General features: G+C 43.8%; 1 protein-coding gene and 1 long non-coding RNA gene across 2 annotated transcripts in view; both read right to left on the reverse strand.

Moving 5' to 3' along the window:
- The window catches only part of ST6GALNAC5 (ST6 N-acetylgalactosaminide alpha-2,6-sialyltransferase 5), a 189825-nt gene that overhangs the window by 49638 nt on the left and 127052 nt on the right, over positions 1–13135 (reverse strand). The gene's annotated exons all lie outside the window — the stretch shown is intronic.
- The window catches only part of LOC143650136 (uncharacterized), a 114417-nt gene that overhangs the window by 10019 nt on the left and 91263 nt on the right, over positions 1–13135 (reverse strand). Inside the window, exon 2 of the long non-coding RNA XR_013159394.1 lies at positions 1602–3352. This is a non-coding gene — a long non-coding RNA (uncharacterized LOC143650136). The remainder of the gene's footprint in view (positions 1–1601; positions 3353–13135) is intronic.

Raw genomic sequence — 13135 nt, forward strand, 5'->3', positions numbered from 1 at the left:
CCAGCCAAATGCAGGTAGATGCAATTTAACACAGCAGTTCTAAAGGCAACAGGCCGTGCTGTGCCCTTATATGAAGACAGCAGGACTGGAGAGATGGAGTTGGAAATCACCACGGGAGGAGCTGAGGCTGATCCAAAGGGCCCACAGCATCTGAGGAGGAAGGTTCCTTCTCCTGGCTAATGGGCCGAGGGTCTCTCCGTAATCAATTCCAGGGCGTTTTTGCCCACAAAAGGGTAGCAAACAGGTCAAAGGTGGCATGACCTTTAAAATAAACCACAGACGGACCATGGAAGGAACAGCAGTCCCAGAGGTGAAGTAACTTGAACTTGTCCAAGTCACATTAATGACTCAGTGCCAAAAGGACTAGAATTTGAGTTACAACTTCCAGCCCAGGTCCCTTCCCAGTATTCAGTGCTGACTTCTAATCAGAAAAACTTGGGGGGAATGATGTGTTTCCCTGAAGTCTCGTTTTGAATGAGTTTCAGCCTCCCTAGAGACGGGAGCTACGTGACAGACTGCGCAAATTGGCCTGCATCTCTTCTCCCACCAATCTCCACACGATTACTGCTAAGGGTGGCTGAGCCTCTGGGCCAGGTGGCCTTAGCAGCCAGGGGCTGTGCAGTCTGAAAGAGCTGCTGTGGGAAGGTGCCGCCCCAACGGGGCATCCTGACACAATGGGGAAAGTGTGAACTAGTGCACGTGGGTTTTCCTTTCAGCACCTTCTTGCACTCTCCTCTTCCCTGCACGGCCTCCACTCCACCTCCACACTCTTCACTCCAACACATAATCATCGCGCTTGTGCTCCCTGCCTCCTGGACACCCAAGCATCCCACTGTGGCTACAACAGCACCCCAAGTTCCAGAAGGTTTTTAACCAAATTTTCCATCAACATTGACCTAGCGCGTGACCCATTTTATCAAAACAATTCCAGGTGCCAAAAGACAGATGAGTCTCGCAAAATACATTGTATCTGGATAATCTCAGAGAAAGGATTTTCATTCTATTAGGAACTTTCAACTCCTTAAGTCAAAGGAGTACCTGTGGTTGGAGTATCAGGCAGTTTGGCATGCTTGGGGCAGAGGGAGGGGTGGGGTGGGGGGTGAGGAACTTCAGAATTAATACGCTTTTCTCAGCACCCTCTCAAATTATTTCAGATTGGGGATGTCTATTCAGCTCATGCCTAGGGCAAGCAAAGTCCACAGAGGGCAAGCTGACAGACCGGGGCAGGATACACAAGCCAGAAGGGGCAGAGGGCTTGGAGATTATTTGCCCAGGTTTGGGGGAAATAGAAGGGTGGGTCACAGCAGATGGAGTCAGGAGATAGGAAGCTTCTCTGAAATCCCTGAACGTGGAAGCTGGGGATGCTGGTGCTCTGTGAACTGCTATGGTCTTGGTTTGCTCCCTTAGAGCATGTCTGGAGATTACCAAACAGCCACCTGCATGGCACCTTCTCCTGTCTGCAAGTTCTGTGGCCCTTATGGACAACAACCATATCTTGGTCTGGCTTCCACAGACAGGCCCACTGCCACTTTTTCTTGCTGGAGACTGTGCCTGGTGAATCTGTGGTGGACCGCAGAGAAACCACGTCCTTTAATCCTTACCCAACATGGCTGGCTGGGAGCTTTCCGGTTGTTTCCATGGAGATGTGACTCACCCAATTGTGGGTGGTAACTTTTGATCAGATGGTTTCCATGGAGTTGTGACTCTACCCACTCCAGGTGAATCTTGATTAGTTTGCTGGAATCCTTTAAGTTCCTTTTTAGAACCATGAGAGAACAATGAGAATCAGAGCCCACACAGCCAGATACCTTTGGAGAGGAAGAAGGAAAAGGCCCCAGAGGGAGCTTCATGAAGCAGGAAGCCTGGAGAGAAAGCTAGCAGATGTCACCACGTTCACCATATGACTTTCCAGTTGACAGAGAAACACTGAATTTCACCAGCCTTGTAACCTCTTGTTGGTGCCTTAATTTGGACATGTTTATAGACTTGCTTTAATTGGGGCATTTCCATCGCCTTAGAACTGTAAACTTGCAACTTAATAAATTCTCCCTTTTAAAAGCCCTTCCATTTCTGGTATATTGCATTCTGGCAGCTAGCAAACTAGAAAAGAGACTCAGAGAGTTTCTGGATCTCAAATGTCAAAGTCTTTTCTAAAATCCCCCTTGACTCAGCCCTTGAGATCTTCATGGGCCTTTCAGATAACAGTTCTAGCCAGAGGTAAGATCCTCTCCAACCTGCCATCTAAGGCCCTGAGGTGGGTGAGGCTTCTCAGCGTGTCCCTGGGAGACTGCACTTCCTGACCTCAGCCTTCCATGCAACCCTCAATGTTCTGTACCAGGAATGAGACTCTGACTGGCTGGGGGGCATCAACACTAATCAATTAATCCATTCATTTGACAGATATTCCTTGAGCTTTTGCCAGGGACCAAGTTAGGTACCAGGAATACGATGCAGAGTAAAAGAGTCAGTTTCTGCCTTTATGGAAAATACAGTTTCATGGGGGAAAACAAATATGAATCAAATAATTGCAGAAATACATAATTGCAAATGATGATAAATGCTATGAAGCAAAAACACAAAGTATGATGAGAATGTTTGCTTGGGGAGCTGATGCAGTTTGACGATGGGGTGTTGGAAGAGAGATGTGGTCCTTTCTTCTGAGATGTCCTCAAGCCTCCAAGCCCACAGGAACTAAGCAGCCCTTTCCTCTGTGCCTGGTGCCTGGGCTGCAGCTTTTTACCTGGGCCATCTCAGAATTGTCCCCCTTCTCATCTGCGTGGGCTGTATTAATCCAGCATCAGCACAGGACACTTGCCTGGGGCACCCCAGTCACTTCCCTCAATGGGCCCCTTTTAAAAACCACTCCATCTGCTCTGTAGCTTATATGCTCCTAGTAGGTGATGCAATGGCCCAATTCGGATATACCCCTGTGACCAATCTCTCTCTTCTCTGCCTAACGTATGTAAACACAGTATAATAAAGTGCAGCAGATACAGAAAGAAAAATGCCAACTTTAAATTCTAACTTTGAAGTCTCCCGCTTCCTTTCCTGCCTTGAGTTCTGAGACTTTAGAGTTCAGGCACAGCTTTATGAAGTTTCCTCCTAGACTTCTGTCACCCCACAATGCAGATTGGCTCAGGCCCTTACGACTTGATGCTACTAGGTCAGCACAAACCTCTGGTCACTTTTCAAGCATCTCCGTGGGAGCCTGAGCTGCAGCAGCTCAGATGGCATTTGCAGGTGCAGGCTCTGCCTGGGTCTGGAGGTCCTGAAAATGAGCTGTGGGAGAGTGCCACAGCTTTAACTCCAAGACAGCAGGCCAGGCCTACTGTCACCTTGGGCAGAGGCACACCTAGAAATGAAAAAGGGCTTTTAGTTAGTCAGTTTTTAGTGTGCTGGTTTGAATCTATTATGTGCCCCAGAAAAGACTGTCTTCTTTTAATCTAGTCTTGTGGGGGCAGACTTGCTATGGGTGGAACTTTCGATTAGTTTTTTTCTGTGGAGGTGCGATCCATCCAGTTCAAGGTGGGTCTTAATTCTTTACTGGAGTCCTTTAAGAGAACTCACAGGGGAAGATGAGCTAAGATAGAAACGCCCAGGTAAAAGCAAGTAAGGACTCACAGAAGCCCAGAGACCTTTTGGAGAGAAGGACAGCAGACATCACCACTGGCCTTCTCATATGACAGAAGAACCTCGATGCCTTTCTTCAGTGAAGGTATCTTCTTGATGCCTTCGTCTGGACATTTCCATAGCTTTTAGCATTGCAACTTCTAACTTAATAAATCTCCATTGTTAAAAGCCAACCCATTTCTGGTATATTGCATTCCGGCAGCTTTAGCAAACTGAAACGCCCAGAAAAATTAAATTTCAGACATGTGAAGGAAAAGGCCTTGATTTGCCCAGAAATATCAATCTAAAAAGAGCACAGATGTTAGAGAAAGTGAAACAGGATACTGAGATAGGTCTTCTAATAGTGCCAATCAAAGGGGGCATCCCAATTTCAGATGTGAGAACAAGATTGGGAATGCAACCTAGCTATGCAAAAGAACTAAGTCTCTGCATGTTTATTTTCTCCAGTATATATAACCGGGTGTGTATTTGAAGAGAAAATAGAAAACACGCCCGATTTTCATGACTTTCTGCTTTCCTGGTCCACAGGGTGATCAAGCTGAAACCTAAGAGACAGAAGCCTCCTTCTTTGAGTTTCATGTAAGCTAATTAGCACATCACAATTCTAATAGGGTAACTAAGGTGGTTTACAAGCTTTTGGTCTGACAAGCACATCTATTTTCTGGCTGCAAGCATGCATTTAAGGAACACAGTCTCGTACTGTATTGCAACTAAATACTGCATTACACTGGCTTTTTTTGCCCTGCATATTTTAGGGGTAAAAACTTCTCATGAGAAATCAAAACTTTTCACAAAATACTTTTTTTGGTGTGAAAAAAAAACGTTAGTCCAAGCAGGTATCAAAGGAAGAGGCCAACAACCTGTTTTTATAAATCTCTCAAGAGCTTTTTCCTAGGAAAGCCATAGTTATAATAGGAAGCAAGACTTTTCTGCTTCAATGAGGTGTTTGCAACCACCTTAATTCTCTGTTTTTATGGAATTTATGGCAAGTGAAAGCTTTCATTAGAGTAATTAAAATACCACTCTCCTCAGAAGGGAGGAATGATCCATGCTGGGCTTCTAGAAACTGGCTGCAGCCCAAACAGCACTTAGCTTGATGTGCATTTTGTTGGCTGGGATTAAAAAAAAAAAGACAAACAGGGGCGTAGCGCAGCCTGCTGAATGGCAGACGGCGTCTGTGTATGAAAGGATTTCGTTCTTATTAGGAGGTCTGATTACATGGTTCTCAAATTTCCCCTTAAGCCTCCTGAGATGAGTGTAAGGTGCAACCTTGTGAATTGTCAGCTCATATAAAGCTAAGATTTAGAGAGTGGTTGTCACTGTGCATCCTATAAAATGTGTCCCATGAGGAAGATTAGTATCAATCACAGGCTTATTGGAGAGGGAGATGGGATCCAATGATAACCTGGCACCATCAACTAGAGTAATGGTCTAAGAAAAAAAGCAATCAGGGAAGAGAAAGGAATATCCACAGAGAAAGACAGAAGTAGAAAATCAGAGTGCAATGTATCATATTGATGAACAGGAGCTGTTATGCAGGACAAAGGCTCATGTGAACAATGCAGGTTTTCAAGGAATGGTTATTGCCTATTGCTTATCTTAAGGAGAATGGGAGAAGATGTACATATCTCACCAAACAGCATGACTCTAGGGACCATGGCATCAAAATGTAATGAAGTCATTACTACTCAGGGGCCTTACCTGTACTACTTGAGAATCATTTGCTAATTTCAAAGGCTTCTGAAAGAGGACCTGGTGCTTTAGTTTCACAGATGATTTCATCTTGGAAAAGATAGAAGCAACATACCCCAGCACCAATTTGTTTTGTTTGATTCCGGTAGATTTATTCAAGTCGTAATTCCTCGGGATCTGAGTTGATATGCAGGTGGATGGAGGAAAGGAGGCTGGTTTGATCAAGTTTTCCTTAAAAGAATGATTTGAAGTTTTGTTTGTCCTCAAAGTTTTTGATACTCCTTCCACCTAGGGAGCCTAATTTCCCATGTCCTAAATATGGACTGACTTTAATGCTTCCCTTCCAAGGAATAGAATGCAGACTTCTGAGCCTAGATTAGAAATGATGAAACAGTTTCCACTTGGTTCTCTGTCTTACTCAACTGGGAGACCCAGTGGCCATGCTATGAAGAAGCCCAGGTAATACAGAGAAACCATTTGTAGGGGTTCCAGTCAATAGCTCCCGCTGAGGTCCTGGCCAACAGCCAGCATCAGCCTCCAGAGATGTGAGTGAAAGGGCTTCAATTCTAGCCCCAGCCACCATATGACTATACCCATAGCAGAGACCTTGAGTGAGAGCCATCTAGCTGGATCTGATCACCCACAGGACCCTGAAACAAAATAACAATAAAGGATTCTTGTGATTTTATGCCAAGTTTGCAGTGTATCTGTTACATAGCAATAGATAACTGATACATTTAGAAGGTGACATGACATAAACAATTCCTTCCTCCCCTCCAAAATTACAGGACTGTAATGGGAAAGGCTGCAGGCATATCCAAGGTGGGTTATTATTATATACATATTTTTCAGCAAAAAGAAAACTAACCTCCTAAACACGGCAATTGCAATTGGGCAAGAACTTTTAGGAACCCTTCTGCTATTTGTGTCATTGTGAACAAAGGACTCAGACATGACTCTTCTATAAAGCTAGGCTAATTTATAAATTCCATGCAGAAGCTCTTCCAGGCCAGCTGTTAGCACTGACATGAAGTAGAGAATTGAGATGGGGCTCCAGATAGTTTGGGGAACTTTTTGCTTGAATTGCCTGCATGAATTACTTTCAGTTTTGTACTCTCTTTTAGCTCTGAAGCTGCAGGCTCCCACGGTGAGAACTCATGGGGATTTAAGTACCTTGTTCCACAAATATGAGAAGGGCAGCAAAAATAAACTTTACTGGGCTGTTCCTTTCTGCACTGAGAGGCTTTCTCCTGCTCAGACATCACCTCTGAGTTACAAGCCACACTTCTATGGTGACAGAAAAGCACACCACCCCTAGTGCTTTATTTAGCTGGCAAGAAGAGCAGCCTCCTTCTCCTTTCAGAGGTCCTATCTAGAGAAAGGATGTATTTTCAGATGGTTCATGCCACTGAGTTGTAGGAAGTACTTAAAACTTCTACCTATAATAAATTTCATTTGGGAAGACCAGGTATATTTTCCCCTGCCCTGTCATCCAGAGGATGTCATTTCTAGACAATAGAACAGTTTAAGGAGACATGGCATTTGTACCCTCCCAGAAGCTCAGGAGAATTGATGTGCTTTCACTGCTGTCTCATGCCCTCGAGGAAGCAATCTGTCCTCAGCAGGGCCGAGAGGCTGGTGGAGGCCGCCCAGGTCCTTTCTCAGCCTCCCTTCTCTGTCTTTCTTGTGAAATGTCATGCTCGCCTGTAACATGATTTCCTTGCTTTCCTACTTGGCACAGCAGCTTTGCAGCCTCTTGCTTCTGGCAGTTCAGTGAGAAAGAAGACAGTGAAGCATAAAAATGGGCTAATAACGATAACAGCAACCATTTATCGAATGCATGCCACGTCCTAGTTGCTAGGCTAAGCACCTGACATACCTTATCTGGCTCTTTAATCCTCAAAACTTGTAGCAGGCATTTTTTTCCTTCCCAATTACAGATCCGAAAACTGAGGTTTTAAAGAGGTTAACATTCCTTCCCCCAGGACATTCAGCTACTGGCAGGTAACAAGATTTAAACCAAGGCCCGACTCCCAGAGCCCAAATAGGGTGACACATATTTTGGCCTCTTGGAGTGATTAAGACCACAGTCAGAGTTCTGGGCAATGCACCTTCTATTAGCTGTGTGACCTTGTACAAACATCTTTGCCTCTCTGAGCCTCAGTCTTCTCACATGCAAAATGAAAACAATAACAGTTCTCTAGAAACCTACCAATGGGGTTGTGAGGAATATGTGCGTTTGTACCTGGCAGTGATGACTGCTCATTAGGTGGCTGCTTTTGTTAGGATTCTTAACTGGAGGAGGTTTAATTTTGATCTATAAAATGAGAAGACCCAGAAATCAAGTAAGGAAAATCTTGATGCAAAAGAATAATGATACACCGGAAGTTTTCCAAGGGGTGACTCTTTCTGGAACTCTCCTTCCTCTCTCATTTCTTGGTTCTTTGTACCCCTGATAGAATCTCCTTAGTCTTGCCTATAGGTACACAATAGAAGAAAACCCATAATTCAGAATTAAATAAAAACTGCTCAGGGCTCATGGGGCAATCACTGATGAGGTGCTACATGAATTTCACTTGGGAGGGGGCCGCTGAGGTTCAAGTTAGAAAAGAGCTCAGGTAGAATCTGAAGCAAGTCTTTGGCTTTACAGATAAAGAAACTGAGGCAGGGACTAGCTAAATCCTTGCCCACGGGCACACGGAAACTCACTAATTCTCATTCCATGTCCAGCTCTCAATTTTGCTGTGCCATATTACTTCTATACGGACATATCTTTGCAATATGGCTTCTATATTTTGAAGAAGCCCTGTTTTCATTATGTAATACCAAATTCTTATCCCACACTCATATCTTTTGCTGTTATTGAGATTTACAAAATCCCAGAAAGGAACTTTCAGTAATATACAATAATCTGTCAATTCTCTTCCTACTAACTAAGGATATAAACCAGGGTTTGCAACATTTCAAAATCAAGAGCCTTCCCATAAACACACACACACACACACACACACACACACACACATACAGGCAAGAAATCCAAAGACCTGAATTTTAGCTTCCGTTGAAAACTCAGAGGATCTGCATCATTTGGGAGCAGCTATTTGCCCCCTTTCTTTTATATTTACCAAGACCAGCCTCATACATTTATCACCCCTTCCTGGCTCCTAGTGGCATTTGTTTTTGCAACTCCTAAAACTGTACCAATTAAATGGTTTCTGTGATGGTTTGAAGCTGCATATACCTCAGAAAACATCACGGTCTTAAAGCTTATCTATCCCTGTGGACATGCCCCCCTGTAAGCGGACCCTTTCGGTGAGGAGGATCTCATTGAGATGTGACCCACCTCATTCAGGGTGGGTCTCAATTGTCTTCTTGGAGACCTTTATAAGTGGATAAAAGACGGAGAGAAGACACAGAAAAAAGCCCCAGAAAAGCTGAGAGAGAAAAGATACAGAAGCTCAGAAAGAAAGCCACAGAAGCAGAGAGGAAGCCAACGAAGCCAGAGGCTGGAGGCAGTGAAACCTGGGAGAGAAGAGAGAGACCAGCAGATGTTGTCATGTGCCTGGCCACGTGACGGAGGAGCTGAGGCTTGTGGGCAGCTGGTCTTCGGGGAGACAGCATCACCTGTTGATGCCTTGATTTGGACATTTTCATGTTCTCAGAACTGTAAGTTTGCAAGTTAATAAATCCCCATTGTAAACGCCAGCCCATTTCTGTTATATTGCTTTTCATCAGCTTTAGCAAACTAAAACAGCTACCAAATCTTTTCTTCAGTGAACAGAGTAAGACTCAGATGTCATTTTAATATCTTTTGGAAACATCCCCTATTCCACTTCATTGACACTCTGATGGTGAAGGAAATAGAATTTGACATCATATACAGCTCTTACTACTAATGTCCCCTGTGTTTACTGCTTTGGGAGGGAGAGGACGAGGAGGGGCTGGGAGGTACTGCATCTTCACTTTCTTCTTTCTTTTTCCTGGTTACAGAGCCTATAATACACGCTTCTACTGAGCTTGTTCCCTTCATGCTCACCAACTTTGAAATATTACAAGTAGGACTAGTCTCATTTCTTTTTGAATGATTGCACTCAGACTTGTAGAACATAATGTACCGTTCATGTCATTGCTAATTCGCCTTCCTTTTAAATTGGTTCATGTCATTCAGAAACAAGAAGTCTTAATACTGAGGGTTACCACATTGTTTATACAACAATTAAAAGTATATTACTTTCACTAAATTAAAAAGGAAACATCTAAGAAGTTGAAGATCCTAATTTCAGTGCAATAAACACCGCCACTCCCCACTCTGCCTGTTTTGGAATGCAGAACAGATTAAAGGCTTGAGAATCATGTCATTTTCTCCAATATGAAACACTTCGGAAAAGATGAAGATATGATTTAAAAGAGTGTACATCCCAGTGAGTGGGGTAAGTGGAAAGACTGCCATACAAAGAGGTCAAAGGCAGTGCTCTGTGGCAATATGAGAGCAGCTGGGGCTGAGGCCTGGCTCCAAATCCCACTAGATGCGAGTGACCTCAGTCCTATCACTTGGCTTATTGGGCCTCTTTTTTGGGAAAAAAAACATTTCAGTGAGCAGTCACCACTGTGTGCTTTACAGCAGAGGTCTATCCTTTGCCAAAGCATTTGGAGAAGTGATCAAAAGCCTTTGTTCCTTCTGGCGAGGAGAAGGAAGCTGGACAGAAGCTAAGCCTTTGGGGGATGTTGGGGCCAAAGACCTGACTGAGCAGACAGCCACAAGCTTAGATGCTCCTCCATGAACTGGCCCTGGAGGCTGTCCAACCCACTTCTTGCCATTTCTCACCTTGTATTCTAAGATCCAACCATCTGCTTGTTTGGCTCTCTCTCGCCTCTGGGGCTTTGCATATGTTGTCTGTCCATGGCCTGAGAAGTTCTCTTAACCTGGCTCACTCTGGCTTGTCCTTGAGGTCTTGGTCATTTCCTCTGGAAAGGCTTTGTTAAACTTCCTTAAGATTGAAGTGGATGCCCGTGCTAGTTTTTGGATGCTGAAAGCAGATACCATGAAACGGTTTGGCTTAACAACGGGAATTTATTAGTTCAGTTTGGGGGCTGAGAAAAATGTTCAGATGAAAGGCATTATTAAGGTGATGCTTTTTTCCAGAAGACTGGGTGCTGGCGATTTTTGACTCTTCCACCACATGGCAAGGCACATGGTGGCACCTGCTGATCTCTCCCTTCTCTTCTGGGTTTCACTGCAATCAGCTTCTTGCTTCCATGCCTTTCTCTCTCTCTCTGTATTCATTCTGATTATAAAGGATTCCAGAAAGAGGGTTAAGACCCACCCTGAATGAGGTGGCTCACACTTTAACTGAAGTAGCCTCCTCAAAAGCTCCTACTTACAATGGACCCACAATGATAGGAATGCATTACATTTAAGAACATGCCTTTCTGGGGTGCATGCAACTTCAAACCACTTCAGTGCTCATCCTCTGTACTCCCCAAACACTCAAGCTTCTTTGTTCACATTGTATCATTTTTGCCTGCTTGGTGGTTTGCCTTTCCTACTAGACTAGGCACTGCTTGAGGGTATGTTTGAGTGCCTAACACTGTGCCTAGTATACAGTAAGTGCTTGTGCCAGTTTGTAGCTATATGCACCCCAGAAAAGCATGTCCTTTAATCCTCATTCAATATCATGGGGTGGATCTTTTTTATTGTTTCCATGGAGATGTAATCCACCTAATTATGGGTGGTGACCTTTGATTAGATGGTCTCCATGGAGATGTGTTTCTACCCATTCAAGGTGGGGTTGCTTACTCAAGCCCTTTAAGAGGGTACCATTTCGGAAAAAGCTACAGAGCCACCAAAACCAACAGAGCCACCAGAACCAGCAGAGTCCACATAGCCGGAGACCTTTGGAGGTGAAGGAAAACGCCCCATGGGAAGCCTTATGAAATGAGGACAGAAAGCTAGTCAATGTTGCCATGTGCTTTTCCAGCTAAGAGAAACCCTCAATGTCATCGGTTTTCTTGAACAAAGGTATCTTTCCTTGGATGCCTTAATTTGGACATTTTATAACCTTGCCTTAATTTAGACATTTTCATGGCCTTAGCACTGTAAGCTTGCAACTTAATAAATTCCCCCCTTTAAAAGGCGTTCTGGTATATCACATTCTGGCAGCTTTCAAACTAACACACTGCTCAACAAATACCTGTGGCATAAACAAGAGAATAAAGGTCATATGTATAAACAAACAGGCAACTCCTAATCTACTGATTGAGGAAGCATGGTTTGGTGACAAATGTATCTGGCCTTGGGGATCTGGAGTCTAGACCTGGCTTTGCCATTAAGTAGCCACACGGCAGTAGGGAGGTCACTCAAATCTCTAAACTTCAGTTTTCTAAACTGTAAATTATAGATGTAAGCAACCTCACTCTTTCCACTTCACAAATTGTTTGTGAGGAACAAATGTGATAAGATATATACAGAGGCTTTCATAAATTAAAGTTGGCCATGTTTCTCAGAAAATTTGATTCTTTGTTGTCTTCTGGTGGCTCATCCCTGTCCTGGAAAAATTTCTTTTCATAATGATCCATCAGGTCTCAATGTGCAACGAAGGCGGCCTGTTGGTTTGGGGTGGAGAGTATGAGGATGTGTCCCTGCTTTGTCTATCACCCATGTGGCCCACCCACTAGAGCCCTACCAACCTGCTCAGAGGTGGGTTTTAGAAGCTGCCAATCAATTTATCCAAGAACACATTCCATTTTACATCTTTTGGGAGGGAAACTGTTAATGTCACAAAATTCATTGCTTGGACCCTCTGAGCCATATTTTGGGAGAATAAATCTTCCTCCCCACATCTTTTATTCTTAACTTTCAGAAAAGCTATGCTAAATCTGTCATTGCCTCCTGCTAATTGCTTGTAAATCATCCATGTGTGAAGCTCCACATGCCTATCCACAGGCAAAAAGTTGAAGGGCCTCACATATTCAAAGGACCCGATGGGGAATCCTGTCATTTGGCCGATGGAACGGTAATAGATGTGGAAGTAAGTGATGCATAATGGATCATGGGATTTAAAATCCAACCTCCACATCTAAGCTGCTTGACAAGATTAGGGGATAATATGGCAGCGGCCGTTTCAATTATGAAATAGAAAATGCACTCCCTTCCTCTTCCGTCTCAGAAGGTGGTAAACATTTTATACTGGATCACCTGTAAGAGCCAAAGACTCTTGCTTTTATTGATCAGCCTGTGATCTAAATAAGTGAAAGGGATAAGGAAACACAGTTCCAAGAATTACGGGCAATGATCCTTTACTTATGACTTTATCCACAATTTGGCTTGACAATTGATGGGAAATGAAGTGTGATCAATTTCAGCCGACTGTACATCGTTTCCCATTGACTGACCTGCCAAACTGTTGATTGAATAATTAGCTGAGTTTAGGCTAAGCAGCCATTTTGCACAGCTCTCTTCAAGACAAGTTCTAATGGCATCCCAGAAAGGCCAGCCTTCTGCCAGGAGCTGGGACATTAATTGTTTATCCTTTCATTAAAGTGGTAAGCCGCCCTGTCAATGTAAATAAATGTCATAGTCCCTAAAGAATGGGGCTCTGAGGCAGTCACACTCAAAGTAATACAATGCAGCATTAGGATTTAGGAACAGCTCTTCCTTACAGAAGAAGATGTATCCACATGCAATATAACCCAGGAGAAACAGTGAGCCACAGGGTTAAAGAGGATGCTTCTCTGTGACTGATTCAGACAAAGAGCTAGAGGTTGGTGAGAAAGCGCCTCGTAAAGGTGATTGTATAAAAAACAAACAAACAAA

This window comes from Tamandua tetradactyla, chromosome 11, assembly GCF_023851605.1.
Source record: "Tamandua tetradactyla isolate mTamTet1 chromosome 11, mTamTet1.pri, whole genome shotgun sequence".
Classification (NCBI taxonomy): domain Eukaryota; kingdom Metazoa; phylum Chordata; class Mammalia; order Pilosa; family Myrmecophagidae; genus Tamandua; species Tamandua tetradactyla.